Source organism: Equus przewalskii, chromosome 22, assembly GCF_037783145.1.
Source record: "Equus przewalskii isolate Varuska chromosome 22, EquPr2, whole genome shotgun sequence".
NCBI lineage: Eukaryota > Metazoa > Chordata > Mammalia > Perissodactyla > Equidae > Equus > Equus przewalskii.
Window position 1 is genome coordinate 5,537,772 of NC_091852.1, and position 16,305 is coordinate 5,554,076.

At 39.3% G+C, this 16,305-nt stretch overlaps 1 protein-coding gene and 1 long non-coding RNA gene across 7 annotated transcripts in view; both read left to right on the forward strand.

Moving 5' to 3' along the window:
• The window catches only part of LOC103560043 (uncharacterized), a 224,494-nt gene that overhangs the window by 80,807 nt on the left and 127,382 nt on the right, over window positions 1-16,305 (forward strand). The gene's annotated exons all lie outside the window — the stretch shown is intronic.
• The window catches only part of LOC139078760 (spermatogenesis-associated protein 31D4-like), a 41,169-nt gene that overhangs the window by 14,913 nt on the left and 9,951 nt on the right, over window positions 1-16,305 (forward strand). Inside the window, exons 2-3 of one of the 4 annotated variants that reach the window (XM_070590772.1) lie at window positions 4,084-4,196; window positions 8,974-9,060. The exons of 2 other annotated variants lie outside the window; for them this stretch is intronic. The gene's annotated coding sequence lies outside the window, so the exon portion shown is untranslated. The remainder of the gene's footprint in view (window positions 1-4,083; window positions 4,197-8,973; window positions 9,061-16,305) is intronic. One more of the 4 variants, XM_070590768.1, reaches the window with a different exon arrangement.

A 16,305-nucleotide genomic window follows, 5' to 3' on the forward strand; every position in this document is an offset into this window, starting at 1 on the left:
TCCCAACCCCCTTCCACTCTAGTAACCACCAATCTAATCTCTGTCTCTATGTATTTGTTGTTGTTATCTTCTATTTATGAGTGAGATCATACTTTCTCCCTCTGACTTATTTCGCGTAGCATAATACCCTCTAGGTCCATTCATGTTGTCGCAAATGGTGAGAATTCATATTTTTTACGGCTGAGTAGTATTCCGTTGTGTATATATACCACATCTTCTTTATCCATTCATCCCTTTATGGGCACTTAGGTTGCTTCCATGTCTTGGCTGTTGTGAATACTGCTACAGTGAACGTAGGGGTGCATATATCTTTATGCATTTGTGTTTTCATATTCTTTGGATAAATACTCAGCAGTGGAATAGCTGGATCATATGGTAGTTCTATTCTTAATTATTTGAGGAATCTCCATACCGTTTTCCATAGTGGCTGTACCAGTTTGAATTCCCACCAGCAGTGTATAAGAGTTCTCTTTTCTCCACATCCTCTTTAACACTTGTTATTTCTTGTCTTGTTAATTACAGCCATTCTATGATATATCATTGTAGTTTTGATTTCCATTACCTTAATAATGAGTGTTGTCGAACATCTTTTCATGTGCCTGTTTCCTATCTGTGTATCTTCTCTGGAAAAATATCCATTCAGATCTTTCACCCATTTTTTTAATTGGGTTGTTAGTTTTTTGTTGTTGAGATGTATGAGTTCTTTATATATTTTGGATATTAACCCCTTATCAGATATATGGTTTGCAAATATCTTCTCCCAATTGTTAGGTTGTTTTCTCATCCTGTTGATGGTTTCCTTTGCCTTGCAGAAGCTTTTTAGTTTGATGTAGTCCCATTTGTTTATTTTTTCTATTGTTTCCCTTGCCTAGTCAGACATGGAACTTGAAAATATGCTGCTAAGACTGATGTCAAAGAGTGTACTGCCTATGTTTTCTTCTAGAACTTTTATGGTTTCAGGTCTTACATTCAAGTCTTTAATCCACTTTTGAGTTAACTTTTGTGTATGGTATAAGATAATGGTCTAGTTTCATTCTTTTGCATGTGGCTATCCTGTTTTCCCAATGCCAGTCATTGAAGAGACTTTCCTTTCTCCATTGTATGTTCCTGGCTCCCTTGTCAAAATTTAGCTGTCCGTAGATGTGTGGGTTTATTTCTGGGCTCTTAATTCTGTTCCACTGATCTGTGTATCTGCTTTTGTGCCAGGACCATGTTGTTTTACTTACTATAGCTTTGTAGTATATATTAAAATCAGGGAGTGTGATACCTCCAGCTTTGTTCTTTTTTCTCAGGACTCCTTTGGCTATTCGGGATCTTTTGTTGTCCCATATAAATTTTAGAATTCTTTGTTCTATTTCTGTGAAAAATGCCATTGGAACTTTGATAGGGATTGCATTGAATCTGTAGATTGCTTTAGGAAGTATGGACCTTTTAACTATGTTAATTCTTCCAGTCCAAGAGCACAGAATACCATTCCATTTCTTTGTGTCTTTTTCAATTTCTTTCAACAATGTTTTGTAGTTTTCAGTTCTTTCACTTCTTTGATTAAATTTATTCCTAGGTATTTTACTCTTTTTTTTGCAGTTGGCAATGGGATTTTATTCTTAATCTCTGTCTCTTCTACTTCATTGTTAGTGTATAGAAATGCAACTTATTTTTGTATGTTGCTTTTGTATCCTGCAACTTTACCATATTCATTTAGTGTTACTGAAAGCTTTTTAGTGGATTCTTTAGAGTTTTGTACGTATAAAAGCATGTCATCTTAAATAGTGACAGTTTCACTTCTTCTTTTCCGATTTGAATCCCTTTTATTTATTTTTCTTGCCTGATTGCTCTGGCTAGGTCTTCGAATATTATGTGAAATGGGAGTGTTGAAAGTGGGTAAACAGTTAACTTGTAATAACTAATTCAATCCTAACAGCAACCATATTAAGTAGGTTCTATTTTTATGCCCATTTCATGGACAGTATATATAAGTTACCCAGGGCACTATTATAGAATGCTGGGGGAGAGTAAACTAATACAATTTCTATGAAGACAAATTAGTCAATAGCTATCAAAATCATGCATTTACTCTTTGACCAGAATTGCTCTCCTAGAAATTTATCTTATCACGTACTCCCACATGAGAAGTTACACATACATAAGGTTATTTTTTGTAGCAGTGTTTATAGTAGGAAAGTGTCAAGAGCTGAGCTGGAGAGAGCTGAGCTGTCAAAATGAAATTAACAGTCAAGGCTTTCATTATTTACCTCTCTAGCATAAGCAAGAGGCTGACCAAGAGGAAGAACAGGCTCCCCAAGTGTTTCAGGCTTCCCCATGGAACAGCACCCAGCAAGGATCAGTGCGGATGTGAGGATGTGAGGTTGTTTTCACTGCCAAGGGAGCCCTTAACAAAAGGCTTCTGCCATTTTATGGGCCCAGGAGTTGGGAGGAGTGAGAAGGGAAAGGAGTGAGAATGGAAAGATAGTACTCACTGAGTACTGAGCCAGAGTGGAGAAAATGTCTTCAAGATTCCTCTCTCCCCCACATAAGGAAGTCTCAGCAGAAGTGTCTATGAAAGGCTCCTGATAAAGAGGCCTCCAAATGGAGTTGCCTGGGCTAGGAATGCAGATATATGTAAGAGCATGGTTGGCTTGGGGGCCTGAGTCCTTGAATACAACTCCTTTACGACACTACAGGGCACTGGCTGTGCACCAAGTCTGGTGTGGGAGGGCAGCCTTTCCCAAGAGACTTACCAGGTAAAGCCTTTTTAATTGCCTGTGGTTGGGCCTGAGAGATCACACATAGATTTTTGGCCAGGAGTCAGACTCCACCCTAAGATTAGAAACAGTTTAAAGGTTCTTCGGTAGGGTATTGGTTGAACAAATTGTGGTAAACCCGTACAGTGTCTTACCATATAGAAGTGAAACAGGACTTTTGGTGCAGTGAAGTCAGAATCCCAGCTGGAAATAGGTGATTTACTTAAAATGGATAATTTAAGAGAGTTTAGGAAGGGTTGTGGGATACTACAACAGCCAGGTCTAGCAACAGGGAAGCCATTACTCTCCCTAGGCCTGAATAGTTGCAGGAGCGAATGGTTACAGCAACCCCTTGAGACCTGTGGCCTTCAGTAGAGGCACATCACCATTGCCAAACTATGGCCCAGCGGGGAGGGAGCAGGAGGAATAACTACCCTGACGTCTCTCCTACCATGTTTGATCAGAACGTCCATCTTTGGCTGATGCTTTCTATCTGCCAAACCTAACCTGAAACTAGACGGTAAGGGACTTGTTAGATGCAGTCTATAAAGATTAACCTTACAAGGCACTGAGGAGGGAGGAAAAGAGTGTAGAAAGTGGAGAAGGGTGGAGATTGAAGCTGTACCCAGCAAGTGTTAGGTAGATCAGTGCAGATGTGAGGCAAAGAAAATATCTAGCTCAATGATTTCATTGTATAAATACATAATTATTTAATCTACCGTCTGTTGTTGAGCATTTAGGTTGCTTCCAGATTTTCTTTTTGCTTATTATGAACATTCTTTTATTTCAATGTTTTCATGCCTATTCTTATTTCCATAAGATACATTCTTAGTAGAGTGGCTGGGCCCCACTTTTAAGATTTTTGATATATATAACCTTCAGAAAAATTTAACAGTTCACCCTCTACCAGAAAATTGTGAGGGAGCTTGTTTTCCTGCATTCTCATTAACACTAGGTATTATCATAAGTCTTTGCCAATTTACTAGGGGAAACATTACATCTTGCTGTTTTAATTTGTATTTCTTTGGTTACTAGTTGAACTTAAAAATTTTAAAAATCTTCATTGGCCATCTTTGCTTTTGTTGTTTTGTTAAATTATCTTCTTGTTTTGGTATAAAATCCTTACTCTAATTTGTGGCTAGCGCCCTTGAAACCATAGACCCTCTGTTTTACCCTCTCTAGAGAATACACTTTCAATATTTTGTGATGGTCTTTGCCATGGTTACTTGACTAGAGTTGGGGCAGAGTTGTAGGATTGTCTAACTCCTGAACTGGATTTTCAACCAAGCTTCATGTTCTTAGTCCCATTTTCATACCACCACCCTCTTCTTCCTACTTCCAGAGACGCCTCATGCTGCCAATTCCCAAGCCTTTTGGTGGCAATGCAATGTAGTTTGCTTTGATTGTCGACTTTCTCCTCTGCCAGCTCAAATTCAAACTTCTCAGGTCTTCCAAGTAAGTTACCACTCTTCCCTTTGCTTTCCGTCTTCCTCATTTTTGTGGTGGTGATCTCTTCTCCTGATCTCTTTGTCCTTATATATTATGCCTGAAAAGTATATAATTTCTTTTCCTGTGATTTTAATGAGTTTATTGGAGGGTGTGGCATTTTAACAGAAAGTCCAAAGCTGAATTTTTATCTTAAATTTGAAAGTGTTTTACTGGACCTTGTTAGGTTGGGAAATCCTAGAGATGTCTCATAGACTCAGAAAGGATAGAAAGGATAGCTGTTTAGACCAGAGAGCCTTAAAGTTGCCTTGGATCCGTGTGAGGAAGGCTCCTCTATTGATGAAAATTGTTTCCACGACCTCTTAGAATATCTTTGCACTGACATTCGTAAAGGTGTTAAACAGTTGGGTTGTTCATGCAAAAACATTTGTGAACTTGTTCATTGGCATGCAATCTAATGAGTCAGACAGGTACACATTTATTATATTCAAAATTTAGGTTAATCCTCTCAGGAACATAGCAAAATGGTTAATAACTGATGATGCATGATCACTGACAATCACAAAGTACAGTGGCTGGAATAGGGTCCAGGGGGCCTGCAGCTGGGCCATTTGTATGCTGGGTCATGAGGTGGTCTGGGTCACTGAGAAGGTCTAGGAGGGGCTGGGCTGAGAGGAAGGGGACACTTTGAGGGCTCAGTTCAGCTGCTCTTTGCCAAGTAGTGTGGAAGCATTTTCGTATTTTATGGTAGGTATGGTCATAATGGTACATATAACTAATTATCAGTTCTGAGTCTTTGTCTTTTGCTCCAACCATCTTGCTTTTATGTGAATTATTTACCCTCTCTAGGATGCTCTAAATGTGACTTTAATCTATGTTTTACCTATGTTGTCTGTCACTGCCTTATTTCCTCTTCTCAATAACTTTCCTAGCTTTCTATGGATAATGGATCCCCTGTATTAGATTCAAGCCTTCACCAGTTCCTGAGCCAGTTCTGAAGGTGGTGGCCATCTAATCAATAACATCAACAACCTAGTGCTTGCTTTCCAACAAAAGCCCTGACTGTGTAGGTAATCCCTGAGTTGTAGCTTTCCCTTCCAACCCCCAACGTGGCTTTATTTGTAGGGTGGACATTTGCCTCAGTTTCCCTCCCCACTGTGCTTGGTACCTGATACCTTTTGGTGCATCCTACACATTTTGATACCCCCCCTCCATGGTCACCTTCTGTAGTCTTGCTGCAAATGGACAGATATAGCCTGGAATCATGATATAGCTACCTATGTGGCTTTTAGCCCACCTGCCATCTCCACTCTGCTCTCTAGCCCTGGATTGCACTCCTTTGGTATTGACGCTTGCCCAACCCATGACCAAGTATTGCTGTGCCCTTTGGATGCTATATTATAAACTGTCTAGCTGCTCTCACAGGACAATATTTCATACATTATATTGGGCAAATTTACCACCCTAAACAGAAAAAGTCAATGTTCTGTTAGCAAGGATGGAGAGAAGAATGGCTGACAGGTCAGATACCAAACAGCTTTTGCTACTCCATATCACAAACTGGCATTGGAGGTTCCCAATTAAACAGGCCCTGCAAAATATCTAATGATGAAGCTTATGGTGGGCAAGTGCCACCCAGGTACTCAGAGCTTCCAATTAGCTTTTTAGTCCACCTCTCTTATCTATGAGAGGACAACCAACGATTATAAGACATTTGAGGAAAGATGTATACACAAAAGAAAGATCAACTTAAAAATAACTTGGAGAAAACAGAGGCAATGTAGGGAGAAGAAAAAAGTTTTAATATTATTGTTAATATTCTCAGAGAGGTAAGAGAAGGTAGTGTAATAATGAAACACGAAGAGAACACTATAAAAGGAGTATTTAAGGAATAAAAGAACTCTTGGAAACTAATAATATCACAAAAATGATAAACTCACTAGAAAGGTTGGGCAGTGAAATTGAACACATCTCTGAATATAGGACAAAAAATAAAGTAGATGAAAAATAAGAGAGAAAAGAACATTAGAGTGGCATTCTAGTGGATCTAACAGCTGAATGAACCACTGCTGTCTAATATCTGTTCAGTATAGCTTAATATATTAAAAAACCCTATTTGGTCTCAGGTTGTATGTTAGATATTACAGATTTTAATACCTGGAAATTGCTGGTGCTTCCATTATCCTAATTCTGTGTAGATAGTAGAGATCTGTCCTCCAGAGACGGGAATGAGCAGGATCCTTTCCTTTTGGGAGGTGTAAATGGAAGAAAGGACAGAGAGAGCACAGACAGAGGATGTTGGGATGGACAGGGATCAACAAAATTACTTGTTGAGAGCTCTCTTCTCAAAAATGTCATTGCGGATTAAACTAGTATTTCTCAAACCTGAGGGCACATAAGAATCACCTGGGGCACTTGAGGACGGTGCAGATTACTCTATGCACTGAGGTTCTGATTCAGTAGTTCTGGCAGTGGGACAGGGGAGGCAAAAATTTGTATTTTATATATGCAGCTCAGGTGAATCAGGCAGTTGGGCCTTGGACCATTAGTGTGAGAAACACCGCATTAGCAAGATTGGTAGTAGTCTCTGGAAAAAGAAAGCAAAACACAAACAAAACTGGGCAAATGTTTCTGTCTGTTTTGATTGGGGTCTTTTGGAGTTACTGTAAGAGAGAAAGGAAGATATCCTGCTGCTCAGCAGACAGGGCTGTCGGACATCTGACTGTACGTTAAGCAGGCTCAAACCGTGTCAGTTCTCTGAAGCAGGACGGATGGCCATAATTTACAGGAACGTGTAGTTTACAGCTGATGGGAATTTTAGAAGCTTTCCAACGTTTTTGGCTGTGACCTGTAGCAACAGATACATTTTATATTGTGTTCCAGGAAACACATGCATGCACAGACACACTCACACAACACATACACATACGTTTATTTACTTCATCAAGCAACACTCTTACAACCTGTGATGCACTCTGATATACTTTTTGTTATATTTAAACTTAAAGAAATTCTGGTCATGACCCATTAGGTTGATTGTATGGCTATTGTGTTACAACTTGCCACTTGAGAAACACCAATCTAGTGCATTCACGTTATTTTAGAAATGAGAAACAAGCTTGGAGAGGTAAGGCTTGTCCAAAATCACACAGCTATAAAAATAGAAGAACTCAGAGCTAGAGCTTTCAATCCAGCCATCCATCCACCATGGCCTACAGTATATCTAAGTGTTTGTTTTATTGCTCTTAGCCTGTTTTCTCTCAGGACAAAATAGTCCATTTATATTTACTAGATTGCCTATCTAGTTGAAACACTTCGAAGGGTATAAATGTTTTTTCTCTAAATGAACCACTAGATGGTAGTGTCAACTCTTCTGATGGTGAACAATTCAGCTGAGCCAAGGTGCCTTCAGATTTGTATGTTTGCACCCTTATCTTACAATGCTTTATAGATTGGTATTTCTCTGTAGGTAAGCTGAGCTTTATGCCCATCCTGAAGAAACTGTTTTACCTGATTTTACAAGCAGGATCTATCTTGTTATTTGGCATTTGTTTTTATTTATCTGTGTAGAAAAGATATTTAGAAAAACAAACACATATGTGCTTCCAAGATCCCCAAAAGAGCTCTCTTGTTTTGTATTCACTATAATTTTATTTTCCATATCCTTATTTTATAGGACTATAAATAATCATTTTCTGCTATTTCTATTATTCCAGATTGAAAACTAAATTTCTTTTAGTGTGGGAAGTCTACATGGGCCCTTTTGGGTTTGAAATAAGTGAACAAAACTTCCGAACAACTTTATATTTATCATCTCCTAAGAAGGAAAATTCACATTCTGCTGTAGAAGATTTTTCTTCCTTACTTGCAGCAAGGTTGGCAGAGTGATCTGTGCGTGTAAGAGGAGCTTCTGAGGAAGGAGAGTGTGAAGAATCCGCTGTTTGTTGGGGTTTCAGGGTTAAACAGGCTGAACAGTTGAGTCCTTCCTCAACCATACCGTCCTCACAGTTTGAGCTGGAGGAAAAAGAGAGAATCAGATGGCTATCCTTGACCTTTATTCTTTCTTTGCCTTTTCTTGCCTTCTAAACAAGGTCTCCTTTTTTTTAAAAAAAAACAATGAATTCAAGGATGTAGGAAAGAGAAGAAAGGATAAGAAGTGTGACAGGTAATTTGTTTTGTTAACTTGGCTGGGCCATGGTGCCCAGATATTTGGTCAAACATTGTTCTGGATGTTTTTGTGAGAGTACTTTTTAGATGATATTAACATTTAAATTGGTGGACTTTGAGTAAAGCAGATTGGCCTCCATAATGTTGGTGGTGGGCCTTGTCTTATCAGTTGAAAGCCTTAATGGAACAAGTACTGACCCTTCTCCCCCACCCTCCCCCAAGTAAGAAGGAATTCCTGCAGCAGACTGACTGCCTTTGGACTCAAAATGCAACACTTCCCTGAGTCTCCAGCATTCTGGCCTACTCATTGTACTTTGGACTTGTTGGGCCTCCACAGTCGCATGGGCCTGTTCCTAAAAATAAATCTCTCTCTGTATACATCCGTATGTATACATGCATGTATATGTGTATACACTTATATCCACTCAACCTCCTATTGGTTCTGCTTCTCTGGAGAACTCTGACTAATACAAGAAGTAAAGGGATAGGTAAGATAGGGGACTTCAGGATAATTAACCCAGCCTACCAATTAAAAGCTCAATTAAAGCATAAGGAAAGACAATTAGAACACTGCTGTTCTCTCCTCTATTTCTCTCCCACAACTTCCTGTTCTCTGAAGCCTAGAAAAATGCAGGGACTTACTCTGTTTTCTGCATCATTGTATCCTCAGTGCTTACCACAGCTTTTGCCACATTCTACACTCTTGGTAAATATTTGTTGGTTGAATGAGTGAATGGTTAGGAGTCTTAATTGTAAAACATGGGGAAGGACTGAATGCTCAATGTCACAGGAGCATGAAAATATATGACAAGTTTGGGGAATGATGAATAGTGCAGAGTTGAAGGTGTTTGGGGAGAGGGTGGCTATAAATAAATCTGGAAGTTGCTGAGAATTGGGACTTTATCCTTGTGAGCAGCAGAGAGCCATCAGGCAATTTTAAGGAAGGATTATATCCATGTTTGTCCCTCAGAATTCTGATTCCCTGGATTTTCTGAAAGATTAGCAAAGCTCAAAGGCTTTTATTTACATTTACTGCAGTTTAGAGTGTCTTAAATCCAAATGTATTCCCTTGCCTCTGCCTGTTTTAAGTCTCCCTAGTTAATCTTTTTGTGCACTGACACAATTGATAGAAGAACATGGGTCTTGGCTTGATGTTGAAGCCTGGGTTTATCCCTTAGAGGCCTTATGATCTTGAGCAGCTGCTTTACTTCTCAGCAGCATGGGTTCTTCACCTTTAAATATTTGCATAACCCAATGTTGAAATGTTGAAGGCATTTTCTTAAGATCCGGAACAAGAGGAGAGTCTATTATCTAGTTTCTTTCAACATTGTACTGAAGTTTCTAGCAAGTGTGATATGGCAAGAAAAGGAATAAAGTGGATAAAGTTCGGAAAATTAGTTAATAGATAAATTGTTAGAATTAATAAGAAAGGTTAGCAAGCCTACTGGGTACAATATAAATATACTAAAAAGTCACTATATTTCTATACAATAGCAACAGAAAGCATAATTCAATAAAATTTACAATCGCATTAAAAAATATTAAGTTCTAGGGAGAAATCTAATAAGAAGTGTCCAAGTACTTTATGGCAGAAATTACAAAACTTTATTGAAAGACATTAGAGAAGACCTAAATAGCGAAATATTTCATGTTCATGGGGATTGGAAGGCTTATTATTGTAAAGATTTTACTTATCTGAAGTGATCTGCAGATTTGATGCAATTCCAATCAACATCCCAATTTTACATTTAAACCCAATGAGCCAATTCTAAAATCCATGTGGAAATGCAACGGACTAAGAATAGATAAGCCATTTCTGAAAAAGTATCAGATTTGGGGACTTGCTTTACCAGAATACTAGATATTAATATTTATAAACATGTTAGCTCAAAGATAGACAAACAGACTAATGGAACAGAATAGAGAGTTAAGAAATAGATCCATGTATATATGGAAACTTAAAGCAAATCAGTCGGGAAAAGAATGAACGTTTGAATAAATGATGCTGGGAAAATTGATTATCCATGTGATAAAAATAAACTCTAGATGCATTAAGATTTAAACATGAAAATCACAATTATGAAATTGTTAGAAGCAATACAGAAAAATGTCTTAAGGACTTGGAATAGGGAAAGATTTCTTAAGTAAGATACAAAAAGCATAAACCATAAAGGAAAAGATTTATAACTTACTCTATGTTAAAATTAAGAATTTCTCTTTCCTGGAAGACACCACAAAGAGTGAAAATACAAGGCACAAACTGGAAGAAGACATTTGTAATTGATAAAACTGACAAAAGGTCAGTATCCAGGATATATACATAACTTCTACACATCAGTTAGAACAAAAAATCCGTAGAAAAATGGGCGAAAACTTGAACAGATATTTCACAGAAGAAGAAAGCCAAATAGCCAATTTGCCTATTCAAAAATGTTCTACCTCATTCGTAGTTAAGGAAATGCAAATGAAAACCATAACATACTACTATGTCCTCCACCCATGAGACTGGCAAAAGTAAAAAACTAACGATAAATAGTGTTGGTGAGAATATAAAGCAAGAGGAACACATATACTGTGGGTGGGAATGTAAATTGGTATAACCACTTCAGAATAAAAAACATATGTAGAAATACCCCATAATTGATCAGTCCCACTTCAGAGAAATTTTTGCACATTTGCACTGGGAGACATGGGAAGGCAGTAGAGGAATGTTCATAGCAGTGCAGTTTGTGACAGCAAAACACAGAAAACAACTCAGGTGTCCCTTGTGAGCTATCAGCCTCATTGCTCATGAACAAGGAGGAAGGACGCTATGACTGTCCTCGTGCCGTATAGTTCATGAACGGTGTCTGCCGTACCATCTAACAGGAAGGTTCAAAGGAACTCAAATTATTTCTTAAACCCGAGAAATGATAACATAGTCCATTTTGTTCTTTCCTTTAACCTATCACTTTAAAAATAATTCACAGGCCTTTAGGGATAAAGAGTACGATGTCAACAATTGACTGTAAGAGAGGAATAGTTTGCTGAATTGAACCTCTGCATTCTGGAAAGTTTAGAGTGGGTGTGGTATACCAGAAAAAGACTTTAAAAAACATTTTAAAGACAAACATTGAAATCAAGGTGTCAGTGTGTAACTTGTACACCTACTTTGTATTAATTTTGAAGCTGACTTACACCCTAACAAAATCAGACCACGAAGCCCGTGCAAGGGTGTGGTCAGTTGTTTTTGCAATAGTAACAGGCTGACTACCTGAGCAGACTCCTAAGCCTACTTGAGTAGTTAATGATGCAGCAGCTGCCGTAGGAATTGTTCATTCCCCATCCATCAAATCACAATGCTTTTCTAGTGAAGGCAGTAGTGCCAGGGCGAATGTTTCCTTTCTGTAGCTCACAGTTATGCAGCGTATTTAACAGTGCCTTAAGAAAGCCTAATTTTGTCAGCATCATTGGAATATCTGAATCTTCCCCATCTTTCCTCATCCATGACTTACGGAGGAGCTACTTTTTTTCCCAAGAGAAATAAAGAAAGGAAACCCTGTGAAGAAAAGGGATGCTTGGGGTGTGGGAGGGGAGTTGTATTTCCTATTCTAGGGAAGGAAAATACTGCTGACATTTTAGGTCATCATGTTAGGCAAAACAATAATCCCAAGAAAGCAGTGAAAGTTTGAAGGGGTCAGACACACTTGGCTTCCCATGTGTCACTACTAACACTTACTTCTGGGCTGTGATGCTACATAGCATTGAGAAAGCTGGTTAATCTTGCTAAACCTTGGTTTCTTCATTTGTAAACTAGATGGAGTAGTAGAGCCACCTTGCAGGATTGCAATGAGAATATGACAATGCATGTAAAGCATGTAGCCCAGCATGTGGTAGGTGCACAGTAAACCTTAGGTTGGGAGCCCAGGTTCCTGAGCTCAGTGATCCATTTCATTTATCAAATGTTGCTCTGAAAGTGTTTTCATAATGGAGTCTTTAAAAAGAGCCTCCATACTGACAAGTTCATGCTAGAATTTAAGCTGCAACTTGGTGGTTACTGGCTCTGGAAGGGACAATGGTGAAATTGATCTCTCACTGAAAATGGGATTAGGTAACAGCAAAACAATAATGGTGCAGATTTTATCTCTGTGAATAATGCCTCTGAGCTCCTGAGCCCTATATGTAGGAACTTGTTTAATATCTGCTTGTAAATGTGTCAGGCATCTCAAACTCAACTTATCCAAAATGGAGCACTTGCTCATCCATCCATGAATCTCTTCCTCTTCAGGCTTCCTCATCTCAGTAAACAGGGCTTTTGTGCATCCAGCTGCTCAAGCCAGAAACCTGAGTCATTTCCAAGTCCCTTCATTGCTCACTTCTTAAGCCAGTTCATCTCCAAGTGCTATTTAAAGCTCCTCTAAGTATGTCTTCAATTGGTCTACTCACTCCCATCTCTACCGCCATCACCCTAAATCCAAATCAGCATTTTTTTAAAAACCTGGATTACTGGAATAGCTCTCCAGCTAGTCCTTCTACTTCTACTCTTATTCCCCCTCCAATCCATTGGATCTTGTCATCTTCCTGCTCAAAAGCTTTGGTGGATTCCCTTTGCACATAAGATAAATTCAAAATCATTAACATGACTTATGAAGCCCTGAATGATATGTCCCATGCCTAGCTTTTCTGACTTAGCCATCGTTATTCTCTCCCTTACTCACTCCAGTAGATTAATATGGAAACTCAGTTCTCCCAGTGTGAGAATTTATCAACAGTAATGTGCTATGCTTGAAAAGACTTCACCAGGATTTTCTATAGGAGAGCTGAGGTGAGTCTGGAAGTGTCCTTCCTCTGTCCAGATTAGGTCCCATGATTATAGTGGACATTTGTTTTCGCCCCCTCTCATGGCGAGAGGGAAGGATCTCCCCGAAGTCTCCCTGTGTGCTTCCAGAATGCTGACTTGCCCCCAGGCTTCACAGCGGAGCATGGACATTAGACCACAGTTCCTCAAACTGTCTGTGGTGAAGGCCCAGTTTGCTTTCTCTCCCACATCCTCATCCACTGTGAACTGATACTTGTGAAAAATACAATACAAATGAAGCACTGGAAAAATGACACACAAAATAAAGACACAATATAAGCCTTTTTTTATTAGATTTAATTACCCTTGTCAAATTGCAATACAAATTTCTAACCATCCTTAATTTCTATACTTATCTTGTTGCAGCTGAGAACAAAAATGTGGGACCAGGTACTGGTCCATGGACCAGACTTTGAGTAGAACTGACTTAGACTAGGCCGATAGTATTCTCTGGTTCCCAGTAGTTATTTCAGAGGTGCTCTTATGACCTGAGCTGATCCCATTCACTTGAATGTTGGGACTTTAATTGCGGACACTGAGACAACAATTCTTGGCTTTTCCTGGCTGGATGCCATCTTGGGACCACAAGAGAAGTGGTTTGAGAATGAGTTAAGACTAAGAGATCAGAACCAAGGGATGGTGAGTCAGAAGCTGAATCTACTCCTGTATTATGGAGAAATACAAGCCAATAAATGAAAAATTTTGTGTAAGCCAGAATTTACCCAGTTTTCTGTCATCTGCAAGAGAAAGAGTTCTATGAGATACAGTGATTAATGTGCATATTTCCCATGAACTCTCAGCCAGCTTCTCTTTTGCCAGTCATCTTTCCAAAACACAGATCTGGGTATGCCATGCTTCTGGTTATGAAAACCTTAGCTTCCCACTGCCCTCAGCACAAGTTCAAGCTTCTTAAACTGTCATTCAAAGTCTTTCACAATTGAGTCTTCTAGTTTTTCAGTCTAAGTGTTTTCTACTCTCATTCTCAGGCACGTACCCTGTGCTTTAGCGTGACCAGACATGTACTTTCATATATGTTACAAGTTTGCTCACGTTCCCTCTGGCTGGATTGCACTTCCTCTTGTTACACTCATTTCTGAATTTCTAGAACTCAAGAATAGAACCTTGAGATCATAAGGTGTTCATTATTTTCAAATGTTAAGCATTAGGCATCACCATCATTCCTACTGATTCAGGCCTAATTTTGAGAGTGTTGGTAGGAAGGCAAATTGATGCCTCCAGACATTTGATAAAAACTGCATTTAGACCCCAAAGATCTCATTTCATAGGGAATCTCACATGGTTATACTACCAACATCTCAGAAAGCAAGAAGCTTAGATGAAGGACACGGAGGAACCTTAAATGCATATCAGTAAGTGAAAGGAGCAAATCTGAAAAAGCTACACACTGTCTGATTCCAACTATGTGAGTAACATTCTGGAAAAGTCAAAACTCTGGAGATGATAAAATAGATCAGTGGTTGCCAGGGGTTAGTGGGGAGGATGGGATGAAGAGGTGGAGCACAGAGTATTTTTAGGGCAGTGAAACTACTCTGTATAATGCTGCAATGATAGATACATCGCATTATACATTTGCCCAAAGCCATAGAATGTATGACACCAAGAGTAAACTCTCATGGAAACTATAGATTTTGAGCAATAATGATGTATCAGTGTAGGTTCATCTGTTGTAACAAATGTCCCACTCTGGTGCTGGATGTTGATAATGGGAGATTTTGTGTGTTTGTGTGTGGGGAGCCATAGAGGAATGCCGTATTTTCTTCTCAATTTTGCTGTGAACCTTAAACTGCTCTAAAAAATAAAGTCTAAAGCAAAGAAGAGGGGAAGGAAGAGGAAGAAAGGGAAGAGGAGAAGGGGACAAGTGACCTCAAGGCCTATTTCACTTGGCACCAACTCTCAAGTTTTCCTTGACTCCTCTCTTGTCTTCCTCTGGGCAGGAGAATTAATTGCTCCTTTATCAGTGTTTTCACTGTGTTCTTATTCCTACTTCTTTTACAGTTTCTATCACTTTATCATAGTTGTTACAGGTCTCACTTGCGGAATTATGACCTGCCCGAGGGCAGAGGCACTGCCTTATTTTGTTGATATTTCTAATAGAAATACTACATAGTAGACTTCAGTAAAAGTTTATTCTGTGAGTGAATGAAGGACATGGTACAGCTATCGTTTGAAATGCAGTTTTAAAGAATATTTTCCCAGAATCTGTTCTTCTTCATGCTTTTTGGTATCCTGAAAACAGCTCCCCCCATGTGGCTCATGCCCGGGACAGTGGTCAGGATGTGACAGGACTGTCCCTAGAAAATTGAGAATGTCTGAGAATCCCAAACTAATGACTTAGCCCTATTGAGTCTCCTCCAATGGCAGCACGTTATTCTACTAGAGCTTGTGGCAAACACAATCCTGGGAGACAGAAGCAAGTGCCGTCTGAAATCCAGGACCAGACTTCTGTGGTGACGTCGGTCCACTGGGAAGATGTCATGGGGTTGTGGGGAGAAGATCTCACGCTGCCAAAAGCCATCTCTGCCACCTCTGCATGGCTGCCTGAAATGGTCTGGTGAGAGCTTTGTTACAGGGCTTAGGGTGAGAGAGATGTAAAATGTGTGAGGTGCATTCCTTGAGGGGTGACATTTCAAATGCTATTATTGATTTATACCTTACTGAGAGTCAAGTGTAATACAGTTCTTGGAGGCAAGTTTTAAGAGGGGAGTAGAGAAACACTATAAAGACATTTGTGCTGAGAGGGCAAAGGAAAATATACCTAAGAGGGGACAGAATAACAAAAATAGCTTTATTTGTTTTTGGTGAAGAAGACTGGCCCTGCGCTAACATCTGTGGTGATCTTCATATAATTTCTGTATGTGGGATGCTGCCACAGCGTGGCTTGATGAGTGGTGTGTAGGTCTGCACCTGGGATCTGAACCTGTGAACCCTGGGCCGCCAAAGCAGAGCATGGGAACCCAACCACTATGCTGCTGGAACGGCCCCAAATTTGCCAGCATTTAATGGAGACAGCAAACATTCTTAGCCACACAACTGCTTTAATTTTAGGACTCTGGCATTCTTTTTGTTTCAAGAAGTCTCCTACTAATATTGTTG